Source organism: Callionymus lyra, chromosome 1, assembly GCF_982586985.1.
Source record: "Callionymus lyra chromosome 1, fCalLyr1.hap1.1, whole genome shotgun sequence".
NCBI classification, from domain to species: Eukaryota; Metazoa; Chordata; class Actinopteri; order Syngnathiformes; family Callionymidae; genus Callionymus; species Callionymus lyra.
Window position 1 is genome coordinate 4,042,016 of NC_141818.1, and position 9,784 is coordinate 4,051,799.

Consider the following 9,784-nt stretch of genomic DNA (forward strand, 5'->3'; position numbering starts at 1 on the left):
AAACTTTTCTTGTGGAAGTTTTAATTATCACTTTTAAAAGTTCAATAACGGTATGAGGAATAATTTCGATTATTTTTCCTCTGCATCTTTAATGTTGAGTCAACGGGGCAGCAGCTTAACCAAAGAGGTCCAGTCTAGACATCAATCTTTTTTTTTCAAGTTTTTAAATAATCTACGAACACACACACATATATATATATATATATATACAAATTAAATTATTATTTTTTCCCCCCTATTTATATTGTTAATTTTTAATTGTAAACACAACATATGGTATTTGCAATAGCATGGTACGAAACATGCTTTTTGCATTTTAATTTATGTGATTTTTTAATTTATTTTATTTCTCTGTGTGTCTCTGTCTTGTTTGTAAATCTATATTTATAAGACTTTGATTTGTTCTGTATGAAATACAGTATGTCATAGTATTAAAATAAATACATTTATTTTTATTCATCATTAGCTGTCAAAGTATTGATGTCGACATTAAATAAATATTGTCCAAGTTTCAACTACTATATTCGAATGTTTCTTCATTAGTACATGCAGATACATGTACTGGCATAAAATGACCCAACAAGTATATTTTTTAGGGAAATTATTTAAAAATGTATAAAAAATAATATTTACAAATGGAAAAAACATTTAGCAAAAAAACCTGTTTAAAGCCTTAATCTTGAGTTTACAGAAGACATTATGCTTTTACAAAAAGTGTAATTAAATGGAAACATTTGTGGACTACAGACTCGAGGCCAGAGGGCCAAAAATGGCCAGCAAAGTCATTATATGTGGCCAATTAGTTGTCTCCAAATGTAAGCGTTAAATGACTGAAGGTGTTGGTTTTATTAACCATTATCAATGTGAAAAACTCAAATTGACATCAACGTTAAAAGGTGTTTTATGGAGGTTTGGTTGAAAAGACACTGTTGTAAACACTCATTTTCTACCCGCCCTCATGTCGACTAATGGTTGGGATTATTTTCAGACTAATCTGTTCCTATTTTGAGTTATAGACACAAAATGTTTGTTCATTTTAATGTAGCGAGTGGAGCTCAGTGGATCAACATTCTACAAAAAGACACTTAAAAACATCCAAATACCTCAATTCTGTTAATTAAACAAGTAAATATTTTATGCTCGTTTGTGGCAGACGTTTAAACAGTAGCAAGTCAGATAATGATAAGTACTCCAGAAGTACTCCAGAAGTACTCCGGGTAAACATCACAAGCACTTCCAGTGTAGACCGTAGACTGTGTGTGCTCTGAAAGAACTTACATTTTTGTCTATAACTCCAAAAAAGAACAGATCCCTCTGACAATAATTCCAACCCTGAGTCGACATGAGCAAGAATAGAAAATGAGTGAAGTTTTTACAACAGTGTCTTTTCAACCAAACCTCCATCAAACACCTTTTAACGTTGATGTCAATTTGAGTTTTTCACATTGATAATGGTTAATAAAACCAACACCTTCAGTCATTTAACGCTTACATTTGGGGACAAATACAATGACTTTGCTGGCCAGTTTTGGCCCCCTGGCCTCGAGTCTGTTTAGAATTTTGGGTGAACTAACACTTTAAAGATATTTTGGTAAAATACATATTGTGCAGCCTGTGACCTAGACAACTAAAATATTTCTACCCCTTGTACGACTGACACCTCGACTATAGACCGTTAGTCACGACAGATCTGAGGTTCGGATCCATAAAAAAAACTTTTTTGTAAAACAGGATGTGAATGAAACTCAGTGAGATTTTTTTGCAGTATTTCAGAAGTATTTCTTTGGAAGCTCCCGGTGTCCTCGGGGCCGACCACCGGACTATCATGACAAGTGTGTGTGTTTGAAGGTGAGCGTGTGTGGGTGTGAGTAAAGTGATAGCCCACATGTTGACACACGAGCGAGAGGAGGCAGCTCGGGCTCTGGAGGCTGGACGTGGACGAGGGAAGTCGGGGAAAAGAGAGAGCGGCGGGGGCACAAAGACTGTTTGTGTTTCGGAGCAAGCATTCTGATCTCAGGAATGTACCTTTAGGCCACAGCCGTGAGCTCCCCGCCCGCAAACAATGCACTCAATGTCAGTTACGGCTGGCTAGCGCCGACGCCACTGGCGCTGCTCCAAAGTCCCCCCCGACTCCGTCCAAAATGATGGATACTGGGAACCCAACACCTCGGGACTCCCTCGTCCTGCCTCACCCCGCGGGCGTGAAGAAGAGACGCTCTGTCTCGCCCGCCACAGAAGAAGGTCCACAAAACACCGACATGGTCATTGTCGTGAAGCGCTGGACACGTTACACGAAACCCTGCGTCAGATCCTCCTGTTTTTACTGCTCGGATAATATTTAGATACAAGACTTAAGGGTCTTCATGAAGAAGACGAATCGACACTTTGCCGACATCTGTATGGATAAAGCAGATGTGCCGCACTGCAGCGATGTAACTGGGTTCCATTGAATCTGCCACGACAGTGGAATTACAGTGTAATGAATGATATTAAAACTGTCATCCACTGATGTCTGACACTCTGACCCTGGTCTAGAAAGTCGCTTTACAAAGAACTGTTACTTACTTACAGGTGTCTTCAGTCATGAGGGGAAAGAGTTGAGCCAAGAGACAAAGCTCTACATATATTCAACCAATTCAAGGTATTCGAGCGCGACACTAATAGACTCAGGGACTCATTAATTCCTCGTGCCATTAGATTATATGATTCTGAGTTTGGAGTGAAAAGATGATGTATTCCATGTTAGTCTTTGTGTTATTTTTCTTTAAACTATGTTGTTTATACTCAGATGTTGTCATCCCTTGAACTTTTTTCTTTTTATTGCACTTTGTTCTTGTTTTTATTAATCTTTTGTCTGTGTTGCTGTGAGCAGGAAAACCAATTTCCCGAGAAGACCTCCAGAGGGATTAATAAAGTCTATCTATCTATCTATCTATCTATCTATCTATCTATCTATCTATCTATCTATCTATCTATCTATCTATCTATCTATCTATCTATCTATCTATCTATCTATCTATCTATCTATCTATCTATCTATCTATCTATCTATCTATCTATCTATCTATCTATCTATCTATCTATCTATCTATCTATCTATCTATCTATCTATCTATCTATCTATCTATCTATCTATCTATCTATCTATCTATCTATCTATCTATCTATCCATCCATCCATCCATCCATCCATCCATCCATCCATCCATCCATCCATCCATCTATCCATCCATCGATCCATCGATCCATCTATCCATCTATCCATCTATCCATCTATCCATCTATCTATCTATCTATCTATCTATCTATCTATCTATCTATCTATCTATCTATCTATCTATCTATCTATCTATCTATCTATCTATCTATCTATCTATCTATCTATCTATCTAGTTTTCATACCAGTTTTCCACTAATATCTGATAAAGAAACTTAAACCATCACAACTCATGGAGGTCACCGGAGTGAGGGTTAAAATCAATGTCAACAGGGAGGAAGCCCCGGGGCAGATCCGCACACCGTGGTGCGATTACCTCTGTCAGTTGACATCGTGAGTCCTCGGAATTCCCCCCAGAACACAAGGTTCTTAGGTACAAGGGAACTCTGGGCCTCTTTGAGTGGATGAAAATGAACGGATGGATGGACGGTAAAAGAAGAAGAGAAAAGACTGATCATTTCATTATCACGACTTTCCCTTTAAATTAAGTTTTTAAACGCAGAGTCTACCATTTTATGAGCTTTTTTTTGGACAGCATTACAAAAAAATGCCTTCAGTTTTACCTTTATTTAATGAGCTATCAAATGTCTGTACCTTATCTTATCTTAAACACTGCCATATTTATACGTTACATTACATTTTTTTCTATTTAAGGTAACAATTTAACATAAAATGACTCCACGGTCTTAAATATTGTTAAATGTGTTAATGCTATTTACATTTATTCTATTCTAAAATTAGCAAAATCTCAACTTTTTTTAAATGTTTAAAATTGAATTTGATTTTTATACAATGTATTCACTACACAACACATTTTATTCTATTGATATCCATTTAATTTTGAGCGACAAATAGAGTTATCTGAATTCACTTTACGGTTTATATAAAAATAACCTAAGAAGGGAAAATAAAAACAGATCCCAGCTTTCCACCATGATCGACAGTGGGGAGGTACTTCCTTTTAACAGGCAGAAACCTTAATAATAACCAGACTCAGTGGGATTTTATTTAGTAAAACTAATTGTAAACATCTTTATTTACGCCTCACACACGAAAATTACAGACCAGATTGTTATTAATTTGCAGTCAATCCTACTCAACGCAAAGACAGATAATAAGGACGTGAAGTTTGAAGGACGTTATCGATCAACAAGTGCACGAGAACACAGGAAACTACTTGGCAGGAAGAATCCATTCAAGGACTTCCTCCCAGAGAAGTCACTGCAGCGATAATAGATTGTGATAAGTTATTTGGCCGCGACCCAAACCAGATTAGGAATTCATTTCCTTCCTCATCTGCGCATTAATTCCGCCGGCCCGCCCGCTTCCTGGGAATTAAGGGGTTGATTTGATGGGCGACTCCGACACTTGACGGAATCTAAGAGAAGTTTTGACACAAGAGTCATATCTTCCTACTTCTGCCAAGCTGCTCATTTACACCCAATTTTCTTTACCGATATAATTGTCCTACATTTATTTCATCAATATAATTCAAAGTATTCGCTATAGCATTGCAGAACATGCTTGCACAACACACACAGTAGCTCAGCAAAAATATAATCTCCCTCTGTACCACAGAGAGTGACAAATTATTCATAGTATTTCAGAAAATCACTACCAGAATTTTATCATGTCATACTTGAGCAATTATGACGATTTTTCTTTCTAGTAATTTTATATTTAATCATGTTATAATTTATTGTTTTAATTCTGATTGTATTTTGTATGATTTTTTCCTATTGTATTTCATTATCGTGTATGTATTACTGATTATTTTATCTCCTGTCGTACAGTACTTAGCAGACAACGTTTGTAGTTTTTAAGTGTTTTATCAATAAAATGGTAAAGTAAAAGAAATTAAAGTAAATTAGTTCAAGTAAAAAATTAACTGTTTTTTTTTCCAAAAAATAATCTTTAGTTTTGTTTTATTTTATATATATATAAAAAAATAATAATAACATCAATTAATCTTTGTTATTTTGTTTGTATTCAAGATATACATTTTTTTTATAATATTACAATATGGCAGAGTTCTCATTATAAGGGTTTTTATGACTTCAAGGTACCGATTATAGACACAATATGTTCTAATTCTAATTAAAAGTCTGGACTAAATGTTTTACTTATTTTTTAATCAGGAATAGTGTAAAGTATAGAGAATAGTGTGTGTGTACTCTTTTGAAACTATTTTCCATATCATTATTTTTTTACATTTGTAGAAGCAAGCATTTTGAGTCCAAAATAAATTAAATTAAAATGGTAATTTTGAGGTCGTAACCTTATATATTAACAGAAATGTTGGGGTCAGTTCTTAACTTCTTTATTTTATAATGGGTTGACTGGCTTTAGGTGGATGATTTTCTTTTACGAACCTTTTCACATGTTGACCTCAGATGTTTTGAGACGAGTTCTTAGATCAGTCTAATCTCTTAGGTGCAGACGAGCTAAAAGGCTTCTGTCATTGCAATATTGGACGTCCTCCAGCACATTTGGCCTTCAGAAGAAACCGTGACCCGCTATTTACTTTCGTATCTTTGCCTCTCCTTGTCCTGTACCGCCGGTCAATAAGTTGCTCATTAACTAGTCACCCGAAAAGACCTCTAGGACTCTCCACACTTATAACACAAACAGCTGTTGCAACACATGCGGCTCGACCGGCACGCTGTAAAAGCAGCTGTTTACACCGACCTGGAGACTTGAGTATCACACCAGCCCAAATGGGTCTGCAGCCCCCGACTCACCGACACACTCTGACGAGGAACAACGTTTGTTTGGATCGTTTGGTCTGGACGTTCAGAACGAGCTTGAGAAAACACTCTGGGTTTTTTAATGGTCAAAGATGTACACCAAGATATTATTAGTCGGTCGTCAAGCTTCAAAAACGTTTTTAATACTAACGTAAAACTAAAACCAGATCACCTGGCATGTCGAAACTATTGATTCTTTTCCACCACACAGTTCCTCACCTCCTCACTTCGTCTCTGTCCACGACTCTGTTTGTTTTTCCACCAGGCATTGCTACCTATTCGCGGTAGACATGGCCGACATAAAGTGCCGTGAAACTGACGCAATGTTACTTACCCTGTCTTTTCGGACAGTTATAGCATACTCCTAGTTTAAAAAACATGCTGGGTTTGTTACTTCTTAGTCTCTCTTCCTTTAATTTCCTGCCTTTGAGTAGCTGGCAGTTGGTTGACGCAACATTTTTGGTACTGGCTACTGGCTACTACAGGTACTTAAAAAAGTATCCGCAGGTTCGAAAAGCAGGTTCCGTCGAGTCGATTAGAGTATTTCTAGTAGAAAAGGGCGACATGGTTGATTAACGTGACTTATTTAACTTCTTTAAAGGCTCCAACAGTCCTCGTTTTGTTTTGGCTTCCAGTTTCTTTCACGATCAACTTTAAAATTCTGGTTCTTACTTTCAGATGTACTCATGGTCAGACCTTCCATCAGTGATCTGATCCAGCCTTGCACCCCAGCTCGGGCTCTGAGGTCTGTGGATCAGAATCTACTGATGGTTCCTGAACACGGTTCAGGACCAGAGGAGAGAAATCCTTCCAGACTGTTGCTCCTAAGCTTTGGAACGATCTTCCTCTCTCTTTGCGCTTGATGGATCTACTGACTCCTTCAAGAAACATCTTAAGACTTTTTTATTCGTGCTCTTCCCTGATTTTCTGGAACTCCTGTGTTGTTCTCAGTGTTATCTTGACCTTTAAAGTATATACTTGTTTTGATTGTTTAATCGCTTTGTGACCCTGGTCTGCAAAAGCGCTATATAAATACAAATTACTTACTTACTTACTTGATTTCAGGCAAAATTAGCTTCTTTTTTAACAGTTTTAGCCCATGCAGGAATGAGTTTGGTAACCCTGGGTTACATGGTTGAAGGAATATGAGATAGTGAAGGCCAACACTAACTGTACTTGCCTTTGGGTGGTTAGCAACATAAATATAACGACGTCAATAAGAATCAAAAAGTGATCATACAGCTTTGTGACCGACCTTAGGCTCACAAGACAGCAGTTGAGAATCATTACTATAGAATATATCAATTATTTTTCACTACATTTAAACAGGTTCAATCCACGTTTGTTGTACGACGGTCCTGAAGATCCTCGAAAACGATCGGATCCCGACCGCGATGTTTACTCGTCTGACTTCATCGCTCAGGAATCCGTGGCATCCCCTGAGCGCGTCTGTTACGCTCCTGGTGCCGCGGCGCTCGCTCCGAGTACACAGTTAATAGGAAATACAAACAGGAGCGCACACATCAATGCCGTCCTTCTGCCGTGCCTCTCTGTGGCACTTGTGTCTGCGGACCCCATGCGGTTTCCCTGGCAGCCCTCCAAGCCCGGGGAAAACCGATCTGAGAAAACGAGAGCAAGAAAAAAAACTCACACCAGAACCCAAAGACAAATGGAACCAAATGGCCGACCCTCCCTCCCTCCCTCCCTCCCTCCCTCTCCCGCTATAGAGACGTCAAGTAGTGCGAGTGGGAATGTGAAACCCAAGCATGTTCCCCCATTTGGCACGTTCCTGAGGCTGCGACGCAGTTATGAGGCCACTTCATAGGAGTGTAAACTGTGTATTTAAAAAGCCGTCATTGAGGGACTAACACTGGCCCGGCTGTAGGCTGTTAGAATAACTGAATGACACAATGCTTTCTTTTCTAAATAAACAGATGTGGGTAGGCTGTTAAAAACCTCGTTTTTTTTTTCTTTTCCTCCCAGTCCTTTACCCCTCCTCCATCCCATCTGTAAGTGGCTCTACACACACACACACACACATGCACACACACTTCCTCCACATGTCTAAGAAAGGCAAAAGGCCAGTTTCTTCCTGCAGCTGTTCGGCACAGGCGGGCCTCTATTCCAGACTGCAGCCATATCAGTCCTGCGCTCGCGTTGATTAATTGTGTGTCATTCCTAAGTAGTCATAGACCGCCGCTACTCCGCAGCGCCCCCCCCACCCCCCAAAACAACCGCCCTTTTACTTCACAAGACGCTGCACATACAGGAAATGAACTCACCACAATCCTGCGAGCCGCGGATCAAACGGTATTACTGAAAATGTGCAGCTACATGTGGAAAGATAAATCGTGGAGTGGATTTTACGTTGATTTAATGGCGATTTTCAGCTCCTTAGATACTAGTCTGGGATTTAAACTCATGCCTACTTTTGCTGTTACCTATGGATGATTTGTCTTTTCATGACAGTGTATCCTGATGAGGTTCAAGTCCCTAAATGTAAATACCATACCAAGGCTGTTATACATAGAGCTCTGAGTGTATTGGTCATTATCTTTTCACATGATCCCGAAAAAGGCCTAGTTTGTCTTTTGACTCCAGTAGTACTCGATCTACACAAGTTCCTGTCTATGCAATTTTTTGAAGTTGCATCTAAAATAGGTCAATCTAATTATCAAAAAATAACATTTTCGTCCATATTGCTTTAAAATATTAGACCAACATAAGCCTTGTCTTTGGTTTAAAAGTTCACCCAACATTTTATACTCATGTTGACTGAGGTTTGGGATTATTTTCAGAGTAATCTTTGTCTTTTTTGAGTTATAGGCAAAAACGTTTGTTCATTTTAATGTAGAGACTGGAGCTCTGTTGTCTTTGTCCTTATTTTCGTCCAAAATTACATGTTTAAAAACATCCAAATACCTCCAAACTGTTTCTCTGTAACGTCCCTCTTGTATTGAAGCCTTGGCATTAGAAATTGTTCAGAAAAAAATTTAAACAAGTTGATATCTAAAGCTGGCAATGGTTGCGCAAAGTACTTCCTGGATGTTTAGGATGTCGGCCTACCAGCATCCCCTAAAAACAATTTTGAAATACAGACTTGTTTTTCTGTAACAATTCCTCTTGACGAGGCTTCAATACGGGATCGCTAGTTAGTCTTTTTGAATGAGGATGAAGGCAACTAAGTACAGTCGCTACATTAAAATGAACAAACATTTTTGCCCGTAACTCGAAAAAGCAACCGATTACTCAGAAAATAATCCCAACCCTTAGTCGACATGAGTGTGAGTAGAAAATCAGTGACGTTTGAATTTTTGGTGAACTATCCCTTTAATGCTTTCGGGAAACTTTAAGGCTTATCTAGAACTTAAAGGTTGTTCGCTGCAGAGGCTTCTTGGAAACAAGTCGTCAAACTCCTCACAGCTCAACTTTCGACCTCTGACTAAAACACCAAACATCTCCTTTGCTGATGTTTTGCCTCCATAAACCGCACCAGTGTATCCTTCAACTGATAACAGAAGGCTAGAACTCAGGACGGGGGCCCCCGATGGGTAAAGACAGATTCATCACAACTAACGCCGAAGGTCATCAACAGGTGATCCGTCAGAACGCAGAGCTAACTCAGCGCACGTCTGTCCGACACTCAATTTACGCCACTGGGTTACGACTCCATTGGTCGCGATTTATTGGCCTCCAGTTTGGGGAAGCATGGGTAGGACTGTGTGACGGTTGGGATCTGATTTGGCACCGGTCCAACAGGAAGAGAGAGAGCTTTACCTTGTCTAGAAGAGAGGGTCATCATCTGTCATCTCTCTTCTTCA